The sequence below is a fragment of the Salmo salar genome, chromosome 03 (assembly GCF_965601325.2).
Source record: "Salmo salar chromosome 03, fSalSal1, whole genome shotgun sequence".
Taxonomy (NCBI): Eukaryota; Metazoa; Chordata; class Actinopteri; order Salmoniformes; family Salmonidae; genus Salmo; species Salmo salar.
Window position 1 is genome coordinate 8,707,692 of NC_138293.1, and position 13,577 is coordinate 8,721,268.

Below are 13,577 nucleotides of genomic sequence, written 5' to 3' on the forward strand. Positions count from 1 at the left end.
GGCCTCGTCTTTTTAACAACTGACGCACTGTCAACAAAAGTTGGGGCCCTCTTTCTTTTCGGCATTCTGATAAGGAAAATTACTTTGGGATAAGTACGGCGATGACACTTAGGATTAGTTTTCCAGACAGTTAACGGCTAACTATATGGAAAAATGTCCCCTAGTGCTTCAAAGTTTACCAAGCCAGATTGGGGTCTATTTAGAACTAAATTGAGACCTGTTTACATTCTACATCAGTTACTTAATTTTGAATGGAAAGTAAATTATGAATTGAAAGTAAATTACATTAGTTGGAAAAAATAGAACCATATCCCCCGTAATCAATGATCATTTCTAAGTACATGACTTGCCCAATCATGGATTACTTCCAGGGAGGTTGGAATTGCGCTATGACTCAACCACAGTGGGCTGCAGGCATAATCGACATAAGCAGTAGCTAGGGGTCCACCGACCATTGATAAATATAAACAGTCGTGTTGTAATAGTAAAAAACACAAGGGGAAATTTCGCTATTTGGCTGTCCATCAGCAATTGGTTAGCAAATTAGTTTGTCACGTTATCGCAGGTGCAGCAAAATGTTCGTTTCTAGCTCCAACAATGCAGTAATTCCTAACAATACAAAAAACACAATCCTAAAAATGTACAGTTGAAGTCGGAAGTTTACATACTCCTTAGCCAAATGCATTTAAACTCAGTGTTTCACAATTCCTGACATTTCATCCGAGTAAGAATTCCTTGTCTTAGGTCAGTTAGGATCACCACTTTATTTTAAGAATGTGAAATGTCAGAACAATATTAGAGAATGATTTATTTCAGCTTTTATTTCTTTCATCACATTCCCAGTGGGCCAGAAGTTTACATACTCAATTAGTATTTGGTAGTATTGCCTTAAACAATTTAAACTTTGGTCAAATGTTTCGGGTAGCCTTCCACAAGCTTCCCACAATATGTTGGGTGAATTTTGGCCCATTCCTCCTGACAAAGCTGGTGTAACTGAGTCAGGTTTGTAGGCCTCCTTGCTTGCACATTTTCAGTTCTGCCCACAAATGTTTTATAGGCTGAGGTCAGGGCTTTGTGATAGCCACTCAATTCCTTGACTTTGTTGTCCTTAAGCCATTTTGCCACAACTTTGGAAGTATGCTTGGGGTCATGGTCCATTTGGAAGACCCATTTGCAACCAAGCTTTAAATTCCTGACTGATGTCTTGAAATGTTGCTTCAATAAATCCACAATTTTCCTTTCTCATGATGCCATCTATTTTGTGAAGTGCACCAGTCCCTGCTGCAGCAAAGCACCCCACAACATGATGCTGCCACCCCCGTGCTTCACGGTTGGGATGGTGTTCTTCGGCTTGAAAGCCTCCCCCCCTTCTTCCTCCAAACATAACGATGGTCATTATGGTATTTTTTTTTTTCATCAGAAGAGACATTTCTCTAAAAAGTGATTTTTGTCCCCATGTGCAGTTGCAAACCGTAGTCTGGCTGTTTTATTGCGGTTTTGGAGCAGTGGCTCCTTCCTTGCTGAGCGGCCTTTCAGGTTGTCGATTTATAGGACTCGTTTTACTGCGGATGTAGATAATTTTGTACCGGTTTTCTCCAGCATCTTCAAGGTCCTTCACAGTTCTGGGATTGATCTCTAGGAGTCAGAACGCATCTCCTTGCTGAGCGGTATGACGGCTGTGTGGTCCCATGGTGTTTATACTTGCCTACTACGTGATACCTTCAGGCGTTTGGAAATTACTCCCAAGGATGAACCAGACTAGTGGAGGTCTACAATTTTTTTTCTTGGCTGATTTCTTTGGATTTTCCCATGATGTCAAGCAAAGAGGCACTGCGTTTGAAAGTAGGCCTTGAAATAATACATCCACAGGTACACCTCCAGGTGACGCAAATTGTTATTTAGCCTATCAGAAGCTTTTAAAGCCATGATGTAATTTTCTGGAATTTTCCAAGCTGTTTAAACTTCTGACCCATGAATTGTGATAGATTATTTCACTCTCTGTAAACAATTGTTGGAAAAATTACTTTTCATTGTAACGACTGTCTTCTGAAATGAACCAAGGCGCAGCAGGTATGTGAATACTCATTTTTTAATTACCCAACAAAAGAGTAAAGCATCCACAGGAAACAATAAACGTGACAGCAGCAACAGTTTGCAGGCTAAAAAACGCAGTGCAAAACAACCACCCACAAACCCCAGTGACAAACAACTCCTACATATATGACTCCCAATCAGGAACAACGATTCCCAGCTGTTCCTGATCAGGAGTCACAAGACACACAAGACTGCCACGTCCTGACCCCCAAACTACTACACCAGCTCCATCTGCTGGTCAGGACGTGACAGTCATGCACAAAGTAACTGACTTGCCAGAACTATAGTTTGTTACCAAGAAATTTGTGGAGGGGTTGAAAAGCGAGTTTTAATGACTCCAACCTAAGTGTATGTAAATTTCCGACTTCAACTGTATATAATAAATATCAGAATAATTGTCATTCAGTCACAATTAGCCCTGTCAGCTACAAAGATTTTGGTTGGTTAGTTAGTCTAGCCAGTTATCTAAACTTATAATAATAATAATGGCCCGATACCGACTGGGCACGTGCCCAAGGACCCTGACCTCCAGGAAGCCCCCAATGATTTTGTTAGTCACTCTCTGATACGGTTAACATTGCGTAAGTCTTGTCAAAATGTGTAGAATTGCAGCAAATTCACTAATTCTGCATCTTCTCTGCTCCATGGCAAAATTAGTCTAATTGCTTAGTCTAATTGAAATGAAACAATTTCAATTTCTCTCTGCCGTCAAGGGGGGGAGGGCACTAAAATGTTCTGCCAGCAAGGTGGGGAGCCCCCAAAAGGCATGTTAAGATCCAAATGAACAATATGACATAGGGGGACCTGGGACTTCATCCACAAATCATCTGAGTCAGTGCTGATCTACGATGTGACTAATCTTATTCTTGTTGTAAACGGCAAAATTGATCCGAGAGGAACACTCCTACTCTGAGACACTTGATACGTAAGGTCCCAGGTTTGATTGAATGTTGATACTTGGCCACTGGAGTTGAGTGGGGTCATATGGGTAGCAAACGTCATGCTAATGAATTTACCTGGAGTTGGAGTGATGAGTTATCGCTGATGTGGATGAGGCAGAGGCTCAAGAATTTCTACTGTACAAGATATTTGGAACGGTTACAGGTCAGACGTCAAGTCTATATGGAAATAACAGGATTGGGTTGTGCAGCTGACAATAGTGGCTCGCTCAATCTTTTACTTACATCCCTCCTTCCTCCCTAGAAGTAATCACTGATTAGAAATGACTAGATGGGTTAAAGCCATGTAGTGGAGCCCTTTGTTTCACCTACCCAATCCTGTCTAAGCAGTGATTACTTCCAAGGAGGGGCAGAGTTGGTCAATTCCAATTCACTCATCAATTCAGGAAGTACAATAAAATTCTAATTCAGAACCTCCCCAACCCCTCTTTTACGCTGTTGCTACTCTGTTATCATATATGCATAGTCACTTTAACTATACATTCATGTACATACTACCTCAATCAGCCCGACTAACCGGTGCCTGTATATAGCCTCGCTGTTATTTTTCACTGTTTTTATTACTTTACTTACCTATTGTTCACCTAATACCTTTTTTGTTGTTGGTTAGATCCTGTAAGTAAGCATTTCACTGTAAGGTCTACACCTGTTGTATTCGGCTCACGTGATACTGATTTGATCCCCATGAAGAAACCCACATGTTATGATAGCTTAAACAGTAGTAGCCGACGGGAAAAAGGTACAATAATATGATGGCATAACAATTCTAGCGTCTATTTGCTGGTAATTGGAAACGTAACTTTCGAATTGCGTCACCCATTCCTAAAACACATCTATCCTATAGTGTAGGTTCATAATCTATGCTTGTAGTCATCAGAAGATTGAGGAATGGTTGATGGATCCAAGAAGTACAAGCCCGCACACCGTTCTCCAACCTCTGAAATCAGGTATTTTGTTTTGTGCATTTTTTTTAAGTACCCCTTAACGTCTTTACTCTGCCTGACCGGTAGAGTTCAATTTGAGTCTCATAGCAAAGGGTATGAATCATTATGTAAATAAGAAGTTTTATTTGTAATGAATTTGCTAAAATTTTATAAACCCGATTTATCACTTTGTCATTATGGGGTATTGTGTGTAGATTGAGGGAATATTAAAATGTAATCCATTTCAGAATAAGGCTGTAAGGTAATCGCATGTGGAAAAAGGGAAGGGGTTTCAATACTTCCAAATGCACTATGTTAACTCTGACTGGTGGAGTAGTGGTTATGGTGGTTGATCCCCAAAAATGTTTTTGAGTTAATCTGAGAGGAGCAATTAATGGGGCAACATTTTTCATGTTGCCTTTGTGGGCCTGAAAGAGAACTTGGTGTAAGGGGACAGGCACTAGTTCCCATCAAATGGCACAAATGAAGTGACACCTTTTGTATAGAATCTCCTTTTAATAGAGTTGTGATAACATTGTCATGGAGTAACGATACAAACCTTCTCTGCAAAATCCTACTTTTACCTGGGGGCATGCTTTGTAGACCATTCAGAGTCCTAATCCTGTTAAGATAATTTAGAAAGAGTATTAGTGATTACGGTGGTGAATTCCCAAAGGAGAGGTTGTGAGTTAAAATCCTTGCAAGAGCATGCCAACTTGCTTTTGTTGCCTTGACAGAACAATGTTGAGGTGGGGTTCCGGAAAGACAGACGGCAAGGGAAATTGGATTATAAAATGTTAGGTTATAGCAACTGGTGTTGAGTAGGAGTGCTGATCTACAATCAAATCCACCCCGTCCATATAATCTTATTTCAGAGACAACTGATTCAGTATGATCTAGGCAAAGCTGATCGTAGAACAGTACTCCTCTGTACGGATTAATGAAATGTCTGTAAGAATTCTGAACTGGAATCAGTTACCCTCCCCCTGACAAAGTAATGTCATTCATTATACTCAAATGCTAAACAGATCCTCGTTCAGCACTTCTGCTTCAAGCCACCAAGTGAATGTTGGGTCTGGGGTGCTAAATGTCTTGAACAGTGGTTGGAAAAAGTACCCAATTTGTCATACTTGAGTAAAAGTAAAGATGCCTTTTTAATAGAAAATGACAAGTAAAAGTCACCCAGTAAAATACATGAGTAAAAGTATTTGGTTTTAAATATACTTACGTATCAGTGGTAAGTGTAAATTAGTTGACATTCCTTATATTAAGCAAACCAAACAGCACGATTTTCTTGTTTATTTAAGAAATAGTCATGGGAACACTCCAATTCTCAAACGAAGCATGTGTTTAGTGAGTCTGCTTGATCAGAGGCCGTAAGGATGACCAGGGATGTTCTCTTGATGTGTGTGAATTGGACCATTTTCCTGTCAAAGGAACAAGTACTTTTGGTTGTCAGGGAAACTGTATGGAGGGAAAAAATACATTTTCTTTAGAAATGTAAGCTGTAAAATTTTTTTAGTGAAGTACAGATACAAACCGACTTAAGTACTACTTTCAAGTGTTTTTACACCAGGGTATTGAAAAAAAGTAAATTTTCTTTAGGAATGTAGTGGAGTCCCATGGCCAGTAGTTGAGAAGCATTTCCCTTCAGCAATGTAAAAATGTACGCTACCGTTCAAAAGTTTGGGGTCACTTAGAAATGTCCTTGTTTTTGAAAGAAAAGCACTTGTCCATTTTCTTTTTAAATGACATCAAATTGATCAGAAATACAGTGTAGACATTTAATTTTGTAAATGACCATTGTAGCTGGAAATGGCTTCTATTTTTTAAATTATTGAATATCTACATAGGCGTTGTTAGCTAATCCAAGTTTATAATTTTAAAAGGCTAATTGATCATTAGAAACCCCTTTTGCAATGATGTTAGCACAGCTGAAAACTGTTGTGTAAATTAAAGAAGCAATACAACTGGCCTTCTTTAGACTAGTTGAGTATCTGAGCGTCTGCATTTGTGGGTTCAATAGTTTTCGGAATAAACGTGGTGAGTGAAAAATGTAATTATATTCCCCACTCCCTACCCGGCATCTTATTCCACCGCTATACAACTTTGTATGCGTTATTTATGAAGTTTTTGGAACAGAATCCTCTTGGAACGTTCCACAACTTATACCAAGCCTCAAACATTTAAGGCAAATTAGCTAGCTTGTTAGCTCATTTATCCTGGGATATAAACATTGGGTTATTTTACCTGAAATGCACAAGGTCCACTACTCTGACAGTTAATCCACAGATAATCGGGTAAACCGAGTTTTTCTTCTAGTAATCTCGCTTCCTTCAGGCTTCTTCTTTGGACTTCATATGGTGGTTGGCAACCATCTTTAAGGTGCATTACCTCCACCAACTGTACTGAAGTGTGGACCTCAGTTCCTCTTTCAATCACCCACGTGGGTATATGCTCCTAAAAACCAATGATGAGATGGGAGAGGCGGGACTTGCAGCGCGACGGGGGGGGGGGGGGGGTGGTCAGCAGGTTAGACATTTAAATTGCTTAGGGACTGAGGTGGAAAGGTTTACGTTGCAGTTTGAAAATGGCGACACCCCCACATCTATCTATATACATTAGAACCAGTCAGAGACACATCAGAATTTGGCATAGACTTGTTTAACCAAGTAATAATCAGAATAACCGTGTTGGCTTAAGAAGCCAGTTACAATAAATATTTTTGAAATCAAACTTCTGGCATTTACATGAATCAGTCCAAGCTGTGGGATTTCAGATCAGACGGTCTCAAAAACAACCATGCTATCTATGTTCAGTAGGTAGCCCTCTGTTTAAAGATACTGAAGGGCTGGCTTGAATTGGTATAGATACAAGATTTCCCAGGACTGTACCATTTAGGCCTATGCCTCGAAGGAGGACGTGAATAAAAACTAGAGTTAATGAAGGTTACCTGTTACGGGCCAGGACAGAAATCCCATCACTTGATTCGTGCAATGTTCAAACTCAGCATTCTTGTTCTTCTGTTCGGGTGCAAGCCATTTCTTTTTTTAAGAACCAAGGTCGTTCCCAAAACAAATCCAAGTGGTCGATGGAATCCAAATACCTTTTTGGGGCAGAGTTAAAAACATTTTTTTACGATTTCATCCAAGAGTCCAGTTCAAATAGCCGGGAGAAGCGATCAACTCCACGACCGTATGTTGGGTTAGGGCCAGAAAGGACAATCCACTTGCTAGTAGTCATTAGTCTGTCTCTCAGGTATTAGAAGTCCTGTCTCAACTCCCCTGATTGCAGCAGCTTAATGTCATTACTACCTGCATGCAAAACCACTGTTTGCAGCTCAGGGTTTTGGTCTAGAATGACCTTAAAGCTGCAATATTTAACTTTTTGGGCGGCTGACAAAATGCACGTAGAAATGTTAAACTCTGCAACAAAAAAAGAAGCGTCCTCACTGTCAACTGCGTTTATTTTCAGCTAACTTCACGTGTAAATATTTGTATGAACATAAGATTCAGCAACTGAGACAAACTGAACAAGTTCCACAGACATGGAATAATGTGTCCCTGAACAAAGGGGGGGGGGGGTCAAAATCAAAAGTAAGTCAGTATCTGGTGTGGCCACCAGCAGCATTAAGTACTGCAATGCATCTCCTCATGGACTGCACCAGTTGTGAGATGTTACCCCACTCTTCCACCAAGGCACATGCAAGTTCCCGGACATTTCTGGGGGGGAATGTCCCTAGCCCGCACCCTCCGATCCAACAGGTCCCAGACGTGCTCAATGGGATTGAGATCCGGGCTCTTCGCTGGCCATGGCAGAACACTGACATTCCTGTCTTGCAGGAAATCACGCACAGAACGAGCAGTATGGCTGGTGGCATTGTCATGCTGGAGTTTCATTGTCAGGATGAGCCTGCAGGAAGGGTACCACATGAGGGAGGAGGATGTCTTCCCTGTACAGTGTTGAGTGCCTGAAATGACAAGCTCAGTCCGATGATGCTGTGACACACCGCCCCAGACCATGACGGACCTTCCACCTCCAAATCGATCCCGCTCCAGAGTACAGGCCTTGGTATAACGCTGATTCCTTCGACGATGAACGCAAATCCCACCATCACCCCTAGTGAGACAAAACCGCGACTCATCAGCGAAGAGCACTTTTTGCCAGTTCTGTCTGGTCCAGCGACGGTGGGTTTGTGCCCATAGGCAACGTTGTTGCCGGTGATGTCTGGTGAGGACCTGCCTTACAGCAGACCAACAAGCCCTCAGTCCAGCCTCTCAGCCTATTGCGGACAGTCTGAGCACTGATGGAGGGATTGTGCGTTCCTGGTGTAACTTGTGCAGTTGCCATCCTGTACCTGTCCCGCAGGTGTGATGTACCGATCCTGTGCAGGTGTTGTTACATGTGGTCTGCCATTGCGAGGACGATCAGCTGTCCTTCCTGTGTCCCTGTAGCGCTGTCTTAGGCGTCTCACAGTACGGACATTGCAATTTATCGCCCTGGCCACAACTGCAGTCCTCATGACCTTGGGCATCTTTCTTTTGGTGTTTTTCAGAGTCAGTAGAAAGGCCTCTAGTGTCCTAAGTTTTTATAACTGTGACCTTAATTGCCTACCGTCTAAGCGTCTTAACGACCATTCTACAGGTGCATGTTCATTCGTTTTTTTTCAGTTTAAGCACAATTTTGAAAACAGGGCCCGGTTTGTCAAAACACTACACATAATTAGCACAACCCTACTCCAAAGTAGCACAACACTTCAAATCATTTGCAAAATGGAACACTTTTGTCAAAACTATACACAACTTCATAAAAACAATATTTTGTTACCATACAAAACACACACATTTCATGTCTAATATTTTTGAACCAGTTACACACTGCTGTTGCTAACCTAACACTTTTAGCAAGTCTAATTGTCAGTGAAGTACACAGAGAAAGTGCAACTATACAAACACTACACAAGACCAATGCTGCAGACTGAGGAAAATATAATTTATTTCTCTCCATATACCCAAATCAGTCAACATGGAGAATCACAACAAAACATGTCCCAGTTTTCATGCTACTACAGTAGTGTGCATAACACTTAGCTCAGCAAACAGACAAACGTAAAATACTGTATCCAGTACAGGTTACAATTACAGTAAATAACAACATAAAAAATAATCTGAAAAAAACTGATAATATTATACAGAAAATACTACACATTCTCTCTTCGCCTAGCTGGATCTGGCCAGAGAATTTCATCAACATCACAAGCAATATCCTCATTAGCAAGACAACGTGGGAAGAACCGTCTCGAATGTCGAATCCATCCTTGCACAGCTGCGGCGTCGACTTGGTCACAGGTGTCCTCCATGGCCTGAATGAGGGGTACCTGGGGCTGGAGATCGTAAACCTTCCACCGGATTTAGAAACAGAGTATAGTGGAAGGTATAGTACTGTCAACTGTGGATGGTGTTGAAACCAGTTCTGGACCAAAGCAGAGCGGTGGAATGACACATTGTCCCAGATGACAGTGTATTGCATCTGGTGCATTTCATTACCTGCTGTGACGATGTGGTGCAATCGGTCCAAAAATGTGAGGTGTGTTGTAAGGGCCCATTTTGGCATGACGGAGGAGAACCCCATGCTGTGAAATGGCAGCGCAAAGGGTGATGTTACCCCCACGTTGCCCTGGGACATTGATTATAGCCCTGTGGCCAATGATATTTCTGCCTCTCCTTGCTTTTGTGAGGTTGAACCCTGCCTCATCAATATATATGAATTCATGCAGGATTTCCTCAGCATCCATCTGCAAAACTCCCTGAAATACAGTGTTGTCTTTGGGGTACCATTAAACTGAAGACATGTTTATCAATTAACTCCCTGTAATTATTATCACACGATTAAACTGATTAATCGTAATTAACTAGGAGATCGGGGCACTAAGGAGAATATTCAGATTACAAAGCTATAATTTTCCTAATATAACTTTCCTATATTATAATATAGGCCGATTATCTTCTGGTTTAAATGGTGTATTTTACCTCGCGTCCAGTCTCATTCCAAACGTCGTAAATTGTTGTATCTGCACGAACCCAGTCTTTACTAAAATCATCCATACATCAATTGTCTTAAAATCATTTATTTACTACACTAAGTAATTAACAGAAAACATACAAACAGTAATTACCGTCACAAAGGATTGGTAGGGTAATGTGCCCTAATGGCTAAACAGGCATGGCTGGTCTGTTAGACAATGGGTCATAAACGGTCAGCTGAGGAGGTACACAGAGTTCATTAATATTAACAATTGACAATTGAACGCTCACTCATTCGGGAACAATTGCAATCAATATATATTTACGCTCAGTGTGTCGGGATCCTTGTTGGAGCGTCGTTCTGTGGAGAGTTTTCTCTCTCTCGGTTAGAATGGATCTTTCAAAGCGACATTCATTAATGTCGTCATGGAATGGATGTTTCGTTGGTCTTCGCGTTCGATGATATAATTTACTTAGCTGCAGACTAATAATTAATATCAAAGACTTGTTCTTATTCTGTCAGTATCAATAGTCTAAAAGTTAACCACGTGGTATAGTTCACTTTCAGTAGAGGAATTGGATGGTAAAACCTATTGGCCATGGAGTGGAGGCCTAGTCTGGAGAAATGTAGCTCAGGGTATAGTTTTATAGTGACCCTTGAACAGGCTTGTCAAATGACGCCTGGTCCTGTCTGTGTCCCTTGGGGGCGTGCCAATGGCTGAGTGAAGCTTGGTGCAGAAATCCAATTCAATCACATTAACATCAGTACATAGCATCTCAATGTATTACAAATAGCTTTATCCTTATTAATACATTTTATACAACCATTATGATGCAAGTCTCAAGCTGAGGCTATTATATAAACAGTTTTATGGTAATATGGCTATATTGTCTCTTCTGAGTATCACAAAATTGTACCAAGCGGACCAGTTCGTAGCTGGATTCTTCACCAATCTTCCATACCTTCTCCAGAACACAAATGTCGCTTGGCTCCCCAATTCTGTGAGTTGGAAGAATTTCCTGTGTCTCTCTATGGGCAATGTGGCCAGAGACTCTCCTGGAATTTTACCACTCCTTCACACAGGGACTGGGTGGGGGAAGGTAGGTTGGGGGATGGTGCAAAAGGGGGGGAGGGGGGTCAACTGTCCTCCCTGTACTCAAAGAGGCCAACGTCATGACAACAGTGAAAGACAAGATTGTGTAGTTCAGGATAGGTCTAGTATACAGTCAATGTAAAAAAGTCATGTGTGCAGTATGCAACATCACAGTGCTAAAGTGAACAATACAAACCTCCACATACTCATGCCGCAGCCGTTTGACCCTCTCAGAATTCCGCTCAAAAGGCACTCGATAAAGTTGTTTCATTTGAACCTGATGTGTGCCAGTGTTGACTGAGAGACCTGATGGACATTATTGAAAATGGCATGGTCACCGATAATGTTGGCTTGTAGTTCTGAGCCTGATAGCATTATTGGCCAAAACCATGTTTATTATCTCTCTTGTTCTTGCGTGAATATGGGCCCCCTTCCTCCTTGTCGTTCCCGTCCCTCAATCCCATGTAGAGAATAATACATGTAACTTACTGTACAACGTCACAGGAAGGGGTATCACAAGTGCTGATATGGTGCATACAATAAGCGGCTGATTACTGTAACTGTAGACAGATCATCTTTTACCTGTTTTCCTGTCAAAGTCCTTATGACAGATGCCACTGTATATCTGCTAAGATTTGGCTGAACTCTCAGTCCAGCCTCCCTCAATCTGTGGTTCACAACATGGTCCACTAGTGTTGCACTAATGTCATTTGATAAGTTTGGTCCTCTTCTTCTTTGTGCACGTTCTCCTCCTGCTTCAGGACTTCCTCGGCCTCTGCCTCTTCCTGTACCTTCTTCTGACTCCTTCCATTTTGTTTGAAGGCAGGTGAACCTACCTGCTGCATTTTTATAGTGCTTAAACCTGATTTGGTGTGTCTACAATTTAGCAATCGTGTGTTTGTGCACCTGATGGCTATGTTTAACAGATTGGCTCATAGGTGTGGTCATTTCACAGTCAGTGCTTTGGAATTGCAAGGAAGTGACATCATGATATACTTCTGTGTCTGATGTATACAAGTGTGTGTGTGTGTAATGTTTTGCAAATAGTGTGAAGCTGACAATGTGCTTACAGTTGTGCAAATCTAGCCTTGTGTTTTGCTCCTTGAGTGTAAGGTTTTGCTAATTGTGGGAAAAGTTACATTTTAGTGTGTAAGCAATCGTAAAAAACGAATTGTTTATTGAACAAGCATGGGAAACAGTGTTTAAACTCTTTACAATGATCTGTGGAGTTATTTGGATTTTTCCGAATTATCTTTGAAAGACAAGGTCCTGAAAAAGGGACTTTTCTTTTTTTGCTGAGTTTGTATTTCTGTGATTTTGTTTAGTTAGTAAATAATGAAGCCAATTTGTATATAGCTGATTCATTATGGAGCCTAGGGTTCGTGCAGATAAGCAAGAATTTTACGACATTTAGGATGAGAAAAATATCTGAAGTTTCCGACTCGTGAAATAAACTAAACATTTCCCCGTGGTGTCCCGACTTCCTAGTTAAAGTTTACATGATTAGAATAAACAGAGTTTAAAAAAAGTTTACATGATTGGTTTAAACACGTAATAATTACACACATTTGATGGTAGTCAGACACAACAATGACTATGTACATAGGGCAACAGTCCCTCTATTTACTTACAGTTTTTCTCATCATCCCTAACATGTACAAAATAATAAGTGCATTTCTCAGAACAATTTGTACAAACTGCAATATACAATAGATGTGTTTCTAAAGCTAGTCAGTCACTAAAAATCCTTAATACATCTCTCAAAAGTAAATATTCATGCCAATGATCATGTCAGTGTCATCAGAATGATAAGTCATTGTTCACGAACAAGGTCGTCAAAATGTTTAGGCATGTTGTCAATGGAACTGTGTACTTTGACAGTATTACCTGATGTAAACTTAGGCTACAGTTTGGATGAGTTACTGTATTGAAAATGCACAAGGCTGCACTTCTATGGCATATCAATTTCAACAGTACTATTTACATATTACTGTATGTGGGTTATTGATTGAAAGAGACTGGACAACCCAAGGGGCACAAAGGAAAATAAACTAAATTAGAAAGAAACACAGGAAACCACCCCTAAGGCACAACTTTGCCCGCAGCGCTGTTCTAGTGCTGTCTCTACACATCCAGACCTTCCTGTCTGTCGGCCCACATATTCTCATCCACATCACACCGGATATTTTCCCTTCCAATGCAACGTGGAAAGAATCTTTTGGAATGCCTTATCCATCCTCTGCAGGCGTCTACTGTGATGTCCTCACATGCTGCATCCATTGCAGCCAGCAGGGTCATCTGTGTGTGTGTGGCTGACGATCGTACACCTTCCACCTCCATGCTGAAAATAACTCCTCAGTTGGGTTAAGGAATGGTGAATAAGGTGGGAGGAATTCTATGAGCATCCTCGGGTGGGTCACAAACCATTGCCTTATGTTTGATTGATGGAAACTCACATTATCACAAATGACCACATACTTTGGC